General features: G+C 44.9%; 1 protein-coding gene across 3 annotated transcripts in view; it reads right to left on the bottom strand.

Moving 5' to 3' along the window:
- The window catches only part of HOMER1 (homer scaffold protein 1), a 150,330-nt gene that overhangs the window by 77,639 nt on the left and 58,486 nt on the right, over positions 1 to 14,205 (bottom strand). The window lies entirely within an intron of this gene.

The following is a 14,205-nucleotide window of genomic DNA, read 5'->3' as shown; positions in this document are numbered from 1 at the left end:
AAACTTGCTAGGAAAACTTACATTCAATATAATCTCTACTATACTGAAAAGTGTATGGAAAACAAACCTCTCAAAACCACAGGTATCTTTTTTTGACAGGAGGAGTTAGACAGTGAGAGAGAGACAAAGAGAAAGGTCCTCCCTCCACTGGTTCACCCCCAAAATGGCCGCTATGGCAGGCGTGCTGCACCGATCTGAAGCCAGGAGCCAGGTGCTTCCTCCTGGTCTCCCATGTGGGTGCAGTGCCCAAGCACTTGGGCCATCCTCCACTGCACTCCCGGGCCACAGCAGAAAGCTGGACTGGAAGAGGAGCAACCAGGACAGAATCTGGTGCCCCAAACGGGACTGGAACCCAGGGTGCCGGCGCCACAGGTGGAGGATTAGCCAATTGAGCCGTGGCACTGGCCAAAACCACAGGTATCTTTTGGTTAGTTCAGGAGGTCCTTAAAGAGACAGATTTACAAATTACAAAGAACCAGAGGGACTGGTGCTGTGGTGCAGCGGGTAAAGCTGCCACCTGCGGCACAGGCATCCTGTAACGGCACTGGTTCAAGTCCCGGCTGCTTCTCTTCTGATCCAGCTCCCTGCTGATAACCTGGGAAAGCAACAGGGGATGGCCCAAGTGCTTGAGCTCCTGCATCTGTGTGCAGGACCTGTAGGAAGCCTCTGGCTACTGGCTCTGGTCTGGCCAGACCTGTCCATTGTGACCATTTGGGGAGTAAACCAGCAGATGGAAGACTTTTCTAACTCTACCTTTCAAAAAATAAATAAAATAAAAAAATAATTTTAAAAAAAGAGCACAAACTTCTAAAAAAAAACTGTTTTAGAAGTAACATTTGTTAAGCCTTTAATAAACAAAACAGAAAGACCAAATAAAGCTCATCTCTCTCATTTTACCACCTATCTTTCCTTTCTAAATCAGCTCAAGGTCCTAAAGAGAATTCTAGTAGTATTTTGTTTTAAATTAAATAAATTTTAAATCTTACTTTGTAGAATTCAAATTCTTTATTTTTTTTTAAGGACGTAAAGCTGAATATAGAAAAGAGAGAAATTAGAAAAGCAAGGGAAGACAAATCTGAGACCGTGAGAAAACTGCTCTTCAGCTTCGTAATAAAGGGCTGGGTGTCTCCGTCTCCCACGTCCCAGCAGCCCCAGAGCCGATGTGAGAGAGAGGCGCTGCAGATAACCCGGCCCTCTCCCAGATTTATTTCTAGAAAATTTCAGTACAACTTTCCTCACTAAGCAATCTCTTCTGGAAGGCAGTGATACATTTTATATTACTCTCTAATAGCTGCAGTGCAGAGTCAGGACTTCTTGCTGAAGAGCCACTGCACACAGACTGGTTTAACAAATCATCATTATCAACCTGGAAGGCACCGTGCTGGGATGAAGAATTCTGAATTGGGAGCAGTTTGACTCACTCCTCCTCTCCCTGTCCTCGATCTGTGAGGCCAGTGCTACAGCAGCTACCGAAAGCCCTGTAACCCCTATTTTAGGAAAACGTGTAGCTGGTCCCACTGACCATGGCCAGTTCCAGTTCACAGCAAATCGCAAATCCTTTTCACAAACAATTCCACTAAGGCACACAGGAAAGCGGTGGGACCCCTGACCAGCTTGATAAATTTTTTTTGTTTGTTTTCACTTGATAGAAGTTAAATTTCTATATCAACGCAGGCTAGTGAATATAGAAACATGTTTTTAAAAGCATATGTTCTAAAAGTTAAAAGTTGTTAAGATAATGATATTGGGGATGGTGCTGTGGTATAGAAGGTTAAGCCTCCACCTGTAATGCCAGCAACCCATATGCATGCCAGTTCGAGTCCTGGATGCTCCACTTCCAATCCAGTTCCCTACTAATGTATCTGGGAAGGCAGTGGAAGATGGTCCAAGTACTTGGGCTTCTGCTCCCATGTGGGAGACCCAGAAGAAACTCCTGGTTCCTAGCTCCAGCCTGGCCCAGGCCTGGACTTAGCAGCCATTCATGGAGTGACCCAACGAAGATCTCTCTCTCCTTCTCTCTGGATTTCTTTCAAATGCACAAAATTTCAAAAAAAGAAAAAGGATATTGGATTGTAAGTTTCATATGACCAATCAACAAATCCTCACTCGACAGAAATACAATGTCTTGAGTCCATATTTCTATATCATATTAATTTACAGAATTTAATTGATCCACTCAATTTACTCCCTTTCAGCATAAAAATCTTTACGGTGAACTAGCTGTTTTAAAAGTAAACGAGGGGCGACCGGCTCAACAGGCTAGTCCCGGTCGGGGCACCGATCCTGTCCCGGTTGCCCCTCTTCCAGGCCAGCTCTCTGCTGTGGCCAGGGAGTGCAGTGGAGGATGGCCCAAGTCCTTGGGCCCTGCACCCCATGGGAGACCAGGAGAAGCACCTGGCTCCTGCCATCGGAACAGCGCGCTGCTACCGCGGCGGCCATTGGAGGGTGAACCAACGGCAAAAGGAAGACCTTTCTCTCTGTCTCTCTCTCACTGTCCACTCTGCCTGTCAAAAAAAAAAAAAAAAAAAAAGTAAACGAGGGGCCGGCGCTGTGGCACAGCAGGTTAACACCAGGGCCTGAAGCACTGGCATCCCATATGGGTGCAAGTGCGAGACCTGGCTGCTCCACTTCTGATCCAGCTCTCTGCTATGGCCTGGGAAGGCAGTGGAGGAAGGCAGTGGAGGATGGCCCAAGTCCTTGGGCCCCTGCACCTGCATGGGAGACCCAGAAGAAGCTCCTGGCTCCTGGCTCCAGATCAGCGCAGATCCAGCCATTGCGGCCAATTGGGGAGTGAACCAGCGAATGGAAGACCTCTCTCTCTTTCCTCTAACTCTGACTTCCAAATAAATAAATAAATCCTTTTTAAAAAATTAAATAAATAAAAGCAAATGACATTTGGAGCCAGTGCTGTGGCACAGCATATTAAGCCACAGCTTGCAAAGCTAGCACCCCATATGAAGAGATCCAACTTGGGCCGGCACTGTGGCTCTTGGCTAATCCTCTGCCTGCGGTGCCGGCATCCCATATGGGTACCAGGTTCTAGTCCCGGTTGCTCCTCTTCCAGTCCAGCTCTCTGCTGTGGCCTGGGAGGGCAGTGGACAATGGCCCAAGTGCTTGGGCCCCTGCACCTGTGTGGGAGACCAGGAACAAGCACCTGGCTCCTGGCGCGGCGCCGGTCGTGGCAGCCGTTTGGTGGGTGAACCAACGGAAGGAAGAACTTTCTGTCTGTCTCTCACTGTCTAACTCTATCTGTCAAATAAATTTAAAAAAAGAGAGCTCCAACTTAAGTTCTGATTGCTCAGCTTCTGATCCAGCTCCCTGCTAATGGGCCTGGGAAAGCAGTGGATGCCACCCACAGAGGAGACCTAGATGGAGTTCTCGGCTCCTGGCTTTGACCTGGCCCAGCCTCAGCTGTTGTGGCCATTTGAGGAGTGAACCAACAGATGGAAGACCTCTTTCTCCATCACTGTGCCTTTCAAATAAATAAAATAAAAGCATTTTATTTTTAAAATAAAAAAGCAAATGACAGGGTCATCGTTATGCCACAGTGGATAAAGCTGCTGCCTCTGACACTCGTATCACATATGGGTGACAGTTCAAGTCCTGGTTTCTCCACTTATAATCCAGCTCCCTGCAAATGGCCTAGAAAAGCAGCAGAAGATGGACCAAATGTTGGATCCCTGCCACCCAGGTCGAAGACTTGGAAGAAGCTCCTGGCTTCAGCCTGGTCCAGTCCTGGGCATTGTGGCCATCTGGGGAGTGAACCAGCAGATGAAGCATGCTCTCTTTGACTGCGAAGCAAATAAATCTTTCCAAAAAAAAAAACAAACAAACAAAAAAAAAGCCAATGACAACTGAGTATCAATCATGAATTTTGCTGTCTTCAATTCTCTTCTAAATAGGTATTTTCCGAAAGCCATGTTTCAAGATTTTTGTGGGCAAGAGCCTACTGTCCACTCTGGGATAATAAAGACTAGGGAAATGATTTCACGACTAACCCAGGAGACAGAGTTCCTAGAAGTGATGAAGACATTGTTGGGGCCGGCGCTGTGGCGCAGCAGGTTAAAGCCCTGGCCTGAAGAGCCGGCATCCCATATGGGCACCGGTTCTAGTCCCAGCTGCTCCTCTTCCAATCCAGCTCTCTGCTATGACAGGAGTCCTTGGGCCCCTGCACCCATGTGGGAGACCTGGAAGAAGCTCCTGGCTCCTGGCTTAGGATCGGTGCAGCTCTGGCCGTTGCAGCCATCTGGGGCGTGAACCAGCGGATGCAAGACCTCTCTGTCTCAACCTCTCTCTGTAACTCTGTCTTTCAAATTAAATAAATCTTCACACACACACACACACACATTACTGCATCTGACAGGGCATGTGAACAGAGGGATCCCACTGTTACTGAGTAACTGTTACAAGCCAAGGACTGGGACAGAGATGGCTCCTGCCCTCGAGAGGTTCAATTTAGTGAGTCAAGAGAGGTACGTTAAAAATGAAATACTCTTCACCACGACAGAGTCTCCAAAAATACAGGACTGAAAGCTATGGCAGGGAAACTGATGCCTAAGTAGAACCCAAAACAAACTATGGTACAGTGGAAAGAGGGCACAACACACTGCTGTGTGTAGCAAGACCCTTAGTGCGAACAAGAACCCTTAGTACCTTTAGAATGGAGAGAGGCAGAAGCCAGCTCACAAGGTCTACACTGGAAGCTGCTGAGAGATTATAAATAGGAAACAACCAAATAGGAAGCACTGAAGGACTGGAAGGAGGGAAAGCAGTATCAGACTCAGGGAGCCCCGTCAGAGTCTTGCTAAGAAATCTAAGTTTTATAAAATAAAGAGGATGTGAGGTTAGGGACTTGGGTGGATTTGTGAGAAGGCACAAAGGGCAAGTTCAGAAACACCATCAATTAGATTAAGTCTCCGACTGAATTCTCAAACTCAGGTGATCTAGCCCTGAAAGGACATTTCACAATGACTGGAGACACTTTTGGCAGCCAACGGGCAGACGCCAACAACGTGCTGAACATCTGCGATGCACATGACAGCTCCCCACAAAATCACCCAGGCGTCAGCAGCGCACAGGTTCAGAAATGTTGTTACAGATGGAGGAGCAATCGCATCTCCCAGGTTTCCACTTTAGGTGTCTGAAAAAGACGACAGTGCCATCAGCCAGGATGGGAGACAGAAAGCGGGTTTGAGACTGGGGGGAAGAGAGAAGAGAATGAGCTCAGGTTTGACCTGCTGGGTCAGGAACTTAAAAACACTCGTTTGGAGCTCAGCAGTTGCAGCGTGAAGTCTGGGGAATCACCAGGAGATCATACAGCTGGTCTCTGACATGTTAACACCAAGCACGTTCAATAAACTGCTTGTCAGAAAAGCTGCAGAAGCGCAGTAGGGAATCTATACCTGAAATCTTAAAACTCTTATCCTCTTAAAAAGACCTAAAAGGTATTTGAAACTGTTTGTCCCAGGTGTGCAAGTGTTACAGCTAATACCTTTCCAAATAAACCAGGCAGCACTCATAAATAAAGATCAGACACACTGCGTGCTTTACAACAATTCACACAAATACTGACTGGATCAAACACCAGCACTTGGGACCAGCCCTGTGGCATAGCAGGTTAAGCCACCATCTGTAGTGCCAGCATCCCCAGTGGACCCTGGGTGCTCCAATTCTAATCCAGCTCCCTGCTAATGTGCCTGGGAAAGCAGTGGAAGATGGCCCCTACACCCACATGGGAGACCTGGAATAAGCTCCTGGATTCGGCCTGGCTCAACCCCCACACCCCGCTGTTGTGGCCATTTGGGGAGTGAACCAGCAGATGGATGATCTGTCTCTCCCCCTAATTCTGACTTACGAATAAATACTTAAATCTTTAAAAAAAAAAAAAACAAAAAACAGCATTTCCTAAAGTTGTGTTCTAAGAAACAACAGTCCAAGAAATGAGTGTTCCTGTTTAAATGAGTTTTGCAGACACTGCTATATCCTATTCTGAGGTATTTATAATGTACATTAGAATATTGAAAGTTCTGAGACACCTGTTTCACCCCAAATAACCAGCATGTGGCAAAATTATCTGACCTCAGGATTATTTTTAAGCAATACATGAATATCTCCTAAGACTTGTAGTTATAAGCACAGGAGACTCAAAGGACCAACCTCAAGGTAAATACATCTCATTGAAAGTTTGGATAGTTGACCAGCTTTACCGGTTTTCCTAATTACACTTAAGCAGCAGAGGTTCTCAGAACATGTATACAAAAGACAAAACTAAACTGAGGCCTTGTTTAGTATTATTTCTTATACAGGTATTTGTTAAGAACAAAGTAATTATTCTAGGAAACTGAATGTTAATCTCAGAATCAATTTTAAAAGTAGACTCAGCATAAAACACTTCAAAGTATCGTTGAGAAGAAAAATCACACACACACATAAGTGCATGCACAAACATATTTTAATCCTAAAAAATCTCTTAGTTGGTAACGTCTTACATCCAAAACCAGAACAGTGAGTAGTTCCAACAACTCTACTAATTTAAGTTTTCTAGAACATTTTCCTATAGGTCCAAAAATAATTCTACAGAACTGGTTTAAGGATCATCTCATTTTCTTTACCTCGGGCTGAAGTTCTTTAACACTACTATATACAGTGATGGATTCTGAAATGGATGTGGGAAACTGTAAAAACATTAAACATAACATGAGCATGAGGAAAAAATCAGAATTCTGGCTTGAAAATAACCATTACTCCCCCAACCCCCGCAGCACTGGCATCCCATATGGGTGCCAGTTCGAGTCCCGGCTGCCCCACTTCCAATCCAGCTCTCTGCTATGGCCGGGGAAAGTGGAAGAGGATGGCCCAAGACCTTGGGCCCCTGTACCACGTGGGAGACCCAGAAGCAGCGCCTGGCTCCTGGCTCCGGATTGGCTCAGCTCCAGCCATTGCGTCCATCTGGGGAGTGAACCAGCAGATGGAAGACCTCTCTACCTCTCTCAGGAACTCTTTCAAATAATAAAATAAATCTTAAAAAAAAAAATTTAAAAAGAATAATCCTTATTCAAACTCAGCAGAGTTGACATTGAGAATTACTATAGTTACGTCTCAGGTAACCATGTTTGTTTGTTATTTATATTTACAGAAAGAAAAAAAAAGATCATAAAAAAAAAAAGACTTATTGCCAGGAGATGAGTACTAGCTCTAGAAAAACAAAGTTTATATTTGTCATCTGAATAGCTTTAACTTAAAAAAATGAATATTGCTTATGAATGACTATTAAAGTCTATTTCCACAAATGCTGTTATTACTCAATACATCTTAGTTCCAAGTAAACACAAAGGTGTGGGTCCAATAAATACAATGAAACCGTCTACGTTGAGTACCTAGCTAACACATGTCCTTTTCAGATTTGCGAGCACAGATGTGTGCGGCGGCGAAGGAGGTACAAAGAACATCACGATTGTGAGTGATTCCTTGACTTCCTGCTTACTTTTTCAAAGAAGCAAAGTAGCCTGGCAGACGTGTTGGAGACAAGCCGGCTGTATTCGCCACAGAGAGCCAGACACGGACACAGTCAGCTAACCACTGCCCACTGCTCTTTCTCACCCTCCTCAGCTCTGGGAGCCTCACTTAGCATCATCTCAGCTCTCCCACCTGCCTGGAGCTGGGTTAGGGACACACCTCTGAAGCATTTCAGTTTTATGAGATAACTGGGAGAAGCCTGCTGGAAGCCACTGGGCACACTCAACAAAGATAATTACAAACCCAAGACTTGTTCCCTTAGATAACTTGTGCACGTAACTTAAGGCATCTTATGTGAGAGGAGCATGCCTGAGAACAAAGCCAGCATTCTCAACCACCAGACCCAAGAACAAAGAATCCGTTCCCAGGTTATGTCACAGAACCCATGAATCAGCCTGGCTTCAGGCTTCTTGTGTGACAAACAAGTTTCCTAATTTCTTCAATAGCTGTTATTTTAAAAATCACACAAGTGGTGATTGCAGGTTTATATGTAATAAACTCGGCAATACTGAGCTCCCCGCCCAGTGTAATGTTAAGGGTGGTCCTCCAGAATTTTCAGCTGGCTACGCACTGGTCATCAACTACTTCAAAAGATAACCACGCAGCATACACGTATCGATCTGGGAGCGCCATTTAAAAATGCAGAGCTAGCCAACAGGGACCTTTTTAGGAATCGATACACCTAGGTGGGCCAGAGGAGAAAGAAGTGGACAGAAGAAGGTGGAAATGGTCAAAGTTCACTATCAGTTGACTTTCTGATACAAGGAATAAGCACCCAAAGCTTTTAATTAAGAAACAGTGGTGTTGGGGCCAGCACTCTGGCATAAAGGGTTAAGCCACCGCTTGCAGCGCTGGCATCCCATATGGGCGTTGGACCGAGTTCTGGCTGTTCCTCTTCCTATCCAGCTCCCAGCTAATGCACCTGGGAAAGCGGCAGAAGATGGCCCTTGAACCATGTTTGAGACACAGAAAAAGCTCCTGAGTCCTGGCTTCAGGTCAGCCCAACTCCAGCCATTGCAGCCATTTGGGGAGTGACTCAGCAGATAGAAGACCTCTCTCAGCCGGCACCGCGGCTCACTTGCTTAATCCTCCGCCTGCGGTGCCGGCATCCCAGGTTCTAGTCCCGGATGGGGCGCCGGATTCTGTCCCGGTTGCTCCTCTTCCAGTCCAACTCTCTGCTGTGGCCCGGGAAGGCAGTGGAAGATGGCCCAAGTGCTTGGGTCCTGCACCCGCATGGGAGACCAGGAGGAAGCTCCTGGCTTCAGGTCAACATGGCGTGCCGGCTGTTGCAGCCATTTGGGGGGTGAACCAATGGAAGGAAGACCTTTCTCTCTCTCTCACTGTCTAACTCTGTCAAAAAAACAAACAAACAAACAAAATAACTCTGTCTCTGCCTCTTCCCCCTCACTCTGTCATTCCAAAAAAAAAAGACGTGGTGGCATTAGAACTTAATCATAAGAACGCAACTACCAAAAGCAATAAAAATTGGAATTCTCAGAAGGAGCAGCCTATGGGGATGCGGAGGTCAATGGTAGGTATGGGGTGGGGGACTAGCACACTGCTTTATAATCCTGTAAGTACTATTCAATCTTTAAAATTTTGTCACAGGTACTACCTTTTTAAAAATTGCACTGTGGGAAAATTACAATTAACACAGAGCAAAGACTGCTTTCGTGGTCATTTTTTAAGTTTCCCAAAGAACTACAGAAAGATAACTTTCAATAGCTTGAAACTCAATCAACTTAGAAAGACGAGATATTAAAGAATAAAAGGGAAGTAGGAGTGAAGCAGAAACCCAGACATCGTGAACCATGGGACTAGAAGTGCTGAAGGCAAAGCCAACTCCTGATGAAAATATTCCCCTCAACTAGAGTCAGGCCACGAGAAGACACTCTACCTTCAGTCTGGACCCTGGCGTCAGGCCCAAAGAACAAGGCAAGGACAAAGCAAAGAGCGGGGGGCCCTGCAGCACAACCCAAGTTTTGTTTCAGGACCCATGAGCGGCACTGCCTGTCTTCTGATGAGCAAAGGGTCAGGCACTGGGATTTCCTAAACAGAATTGTCCTGGACGAGTTACCCATGGGGATTCTAATTCTAAGGATCACCAGGGAACTGGTTTGAATCTCTTTTCTCTCTCATATATACACACACTCTAAGAAAAATCACGTTGACTACAGTGTTTTGATGTTGCTAAAAACTGCAGCATCCGACAGCAAACTGCAATCCTATTGCAACACTACGTGTTTTAACAGCCGACTGCTTTAACATAGGATGTTCTTTTATTAAAAAAAAAAAAAAAATGCTTACTTGGAGGAAAGCAAGGATTAGTCTAATGGCTACCCAACACATAGATATACTGCTAGAGCTCCACCTAGTGACAAAGCAAACACACAGCAGGAGCATGGCTTCCCCCCTCTCCCCTCAAAGAAACTACTTAGTGAGTACAAATTTTGTAAGTACAACTTCAGGAAAGACAAGGCTGTTCAAAGTCATGGCTTCTCAATGTGTCAATTTCACTTCTACAGACTGCCTTTTAGGTGTTCTATTTTTGTTGTTGTTGTTGTTGTTGTTGACAGGCAGAGTTAGTGAGAGAGAGAGACAGGGAGAAACGTCTTCCTTCCGTTGGTTCACTCCCCAGATGTCCGCTATGGCCGGTGCTGCGCAGATCTGAAGCCAGGAGCCAGGTGCTTCCTCCTGGTCTCCCACGCAGGTGCAGGGCCCAAGGACTTGGGCCATCCTCCACTGCCTTCCCGGGCCACAGCAGAGAGCTGGACTGGAAGAGGAGCAACCAGGACAGAATCCAGTGCCCCAACCGGGACAAGAATCCGGGGTGCCAGTGCCGCAGGTGGAGCATTAGCCAAGTGAGCCACGGTGCCGGCCTCTATTAGTTATCACAAATCAGGGAGAACATATGGTATTTGTCCCTTTGGAACTGGCTTATTTCACTAAGTATGAGTTTTCCAGATTCATCCATTTTGTTGCAATGACTTGATTTTTTTACTGCTGTATAGTATTCCATTGAGTACATATCCCGTAATTTCTTTATCCAGTCTTCATTTGACGGGCATCTAGGTTGATTCCATGCCTTAGCTATTATGAATGGAGCAGCAATAAACAGAGGTACAGATAACTCTTACTTGCTGATTTCATTTCTCTAGGGTAAATTCCGAGGAGAGGGATGGCTGGGTCATAAGGTAGGTCTATATTCAGATTTTTGAGTTATCTCCAAACTGATTTCCACAGTGGCTTTACCAGTTTACATTCCCACCAACAGTGGACCAGTGGACCATCTTTCCCCACATCCTCACCAGCATTTATTGTTTGTTGATTTCTATATGAAAGCCGTTCTAACTGGGGTGAGCCATTCTAACTTCATTGTGGTTTTGATTTGCAGAAGCATAGCTTTTAAAACTCACAAATGTAACAGAAGTATACAGACTTAAAATATGGCACCAACAAGCAAAAAATGTCTTCTGAAAGGATTTTTTTAAAAAGCATGAGTTTAATTCCTTGGGCTTTTTAACTAGTTAACTGCACAGTGAACTGAAGTATTTATTTTATTAGAACTGAGCAACAGAAATACTTTCATGACATCAAGTATTTGAGTTGGTTTATTTAAAGAAAATGTCATATTAAACATTGCTATTTGGAAATGAAGATTATTAAATTATAAACATATTTAAGCAGTAATACTACTTTATATTCCTCACACACTGTCTCTCACAACAAGAATAATTTTTATTAACCTCATTTCAATAGGTCACAGCATTAGTTATTTTTAAAAACATTTATTTATTTTTATTTATTTCAAAAGCAGAGCAACACAGAGATAGAGGAAGAAATCTTCCATCCACTTGTTCACTTCCCAAATGCCTATAAAGACAGGTCTGGGCCAGGCTGAAGCCTTGAGACAGGAACTCCATGCTGGTCTCCCACACGGGTGGCAGGGGCCCAATTACTTGAGCCATCTTCCATTGCCTTCCCAGGAACATCAGCAGGAAGCTGGATAGGAAGCGGAGTAGTCAGGACTCAAAGGGGCACTCTAACACAGGAGGAAGGCATCTCCAGTGGCGGCTTAATACACTACAACACAATATCTCCCCCCACAACGCTAGCTATTAATAGATTTTAGTACTTATATATTCTTGAGCTCTTTAATCAATGGCTGCATTCAAAAATTATGCAATGTGCTGAAACTCAAGACATAAAGCAAACACATAGAATATATTTGTATATATTTAACATGCTCAGTGTTCAAAAACCTGGTCTGCTATTTATTAAATAACAGCCAATGTCTGCCCCTTCTACACATTTTTAAACTCCCATCAGATTCAGATAAAATAGTGGGTATTTTTAAATACATCAAGAGTTGTGCCTGATACATTTACAATTACATTTGCACAATTATATTTAAAATTAGCATTATATTTTCAATTTTGTTAGGCTGTAAGTATTCTTCTCTTACAGCATGAACTGTATTAAATAAAACTAAACTTTAATAACTGACAGGATACACCAAGGAAATCTTATTAATAACTGGGGCTTAATTCTAATTAATACAGCTGGTACAACACTAAAAATGTACCATAAGTGATTTCCCAATAGACATTCTGTTAAAAACCCATCTAATTCTACCACCAGGAGAAGTTGGTTAAACATCAGTTGAGGGAGCTGGCACTGAGGCAAGGTGGCTAAGCCTCTGCCTGCAGCGCAGGCATCCTGTATGGGTGCTGGTTCCTGTCCTGGCTGCTCCTCTTCTGATCCAGATCTTTCCCTATGGGCTGAGAAAGTAGAGGAAGATGGCCCAAGTGCTTGGACCCCAGCGCCTGAATGGGAGACTCAGAACAAGTTCCTGGTTCCTGGCTTTGGATCAGCCCAGCTCAGGCTGTTGCAGACATTTGGGGAGTGAACTAGCGGATTCAAGACCTTTCTGGGGCTGGTGCCGCGGTGTATCAGGTAAAGACGCCACCTGCAGTCTCAGCATCCCATATGGGCACTGGTTCAAGTCCCACTTCTTCCACTTCCAATCCAGCTCTCTGCTTTAGCCTGGTAAAGCAACAGAAAATGGTCCAAGTCCTTGGGCCCCCACACCAGTGTAGGAGACCAGAAAGAAGCTCCTGGCTCCTGGCTTCAGATTGGCGCAGCTCCAGCTGTTGTGGCCATTTGGGGAATGAACCAGCAGATGGAAGACTTCTCTCTTTCTGCCTCTGCCTTTCAAATAAATAAATCTTTAAATTTAAAAAAAAAAAAAAAAGACCTTTCTGTCTCTCCTCTCTGTCTGTAACTGTACCTCTCAAACAAATAAATAAAATCTTAAACAAAACAAAAGAAAAACACCGGTTGAGATGACCACATTCTATACTGGAGTGCTTGGGTTCAAGTCCTAGTTCTGCTACCAATTCCAGCCTCTTGCTCATGAGCAGCCCGAGGGGCAGCAGGTAATGGCTCTAGCAGTGGGCTGCTACCCACACAGGAGACACTGATTCAGTTCCTCGTTCTCTGTTCTATCTGGACCAGCCCTGATTGCTGTGTACACTTGAGGAATCAGCCAGTGGATACATCTCTCTCCCTCTCTTCTTCTCAAATGAAAGTAATTTAAAGTAAATAAATAAGTTCTATCACTTTTAAGAAACAATGATACTCCTATGTAAGCTTTTATTTTACACCTGCTATGAACTAAACAAGCAGACACTCAATTCATGTGTTAGTTATCCAGACTAATAAATATTCTAAAAGCAGGATCTAAAAGAAATATTTGAAAGTACTTTGGCAAAATGTTAATATACCTGAAACTTAAAAGAGTAAGTACATGAGTGTTATTATTCCCTACATAATCCTGAACATTTAAAATTCCTGAGGTGTGGGCATTTGAAAAGACAATTAAGATGCTACCTAGGGGCTGGCACTGTGGCACAGGTTACTCCTTCACCTGCAGCGCTGGCATCTCATATGGACGCCAGTTCTCGTCCCGGTTGTTCCTCTTCCAACCCAGCTCTCTGCTATGGCCTGGGAAAGCAGTGGAGGATGGCCCAAATGCTTGGGTCCCTGCACCCATGTGGGATACCGGGAAGAAGCACCTGGTTCCTGGCTTCAGCGCAGCTCCGGCCATTTGGGGGCTGAACCAACAGAAGCAAGACCTTTCTCTGTCTCTCCTTCTCACTGTCTCTAACTCTACCTCTCTAATAAGTAAATAAAATATTTTAAAAAGAGATTAAAAAAAAAAAAAAAAAGATGCTACCTAAGGGGACTAGTGCTGTGGTGTAGCGGGTAAACACACTGCCTGCAGTGCAGCATCCCATGTGGGCACCAGGTGAATCCCAGCTGCTCCTCTTCTGATCCAGCTCTCTGCTATGGCCTGGGAAAGCAGTAGAAGATGCTCCAAGTCCTCAGGCCCCTGCACCCAATGTGGGAGACCTGGAAGAAGCTCCTGGCTCCTGGCTTTGGATTGGTCCACCTCCGGCAGCTGTGACCATCTGGTGAGTGAACCAGTGGATAGAAGACTTTCCTCCCTCTCTCTGCCTTTGGCTCTAACTCTACCTTTGAAATAAATAAATAAATCTTTAAAAAAAAAAAAAAAAAAGATGCTACTTAGGACACATTCGATCCAGCTTGCTGCTAATGCACACCCTAGGAGGCAGCAGGTGATGGCTTCCAGTCCTTCAGTCCCTGCTACACACACGGAAGTCCTGT

Source organism: Lepus europaeus, chromosome 15 (assembly GCF_033115175.1).
Source record: "Lepus europaeus isolate LE1 chromosome 15, mLepTim1.pri, whole genome shotgun sequence".
NCBI classification, from domain to species: Eukaryota; Metazoa; Chordata; class Mammalia; order Lagomorpha; family Leporidae; genus Lepus; species Lepus europaeus.
Note: the sequence above shows the minus strand (reverse complement) of the source record. Positions and strands in the feature narration are given on the sequence as shown.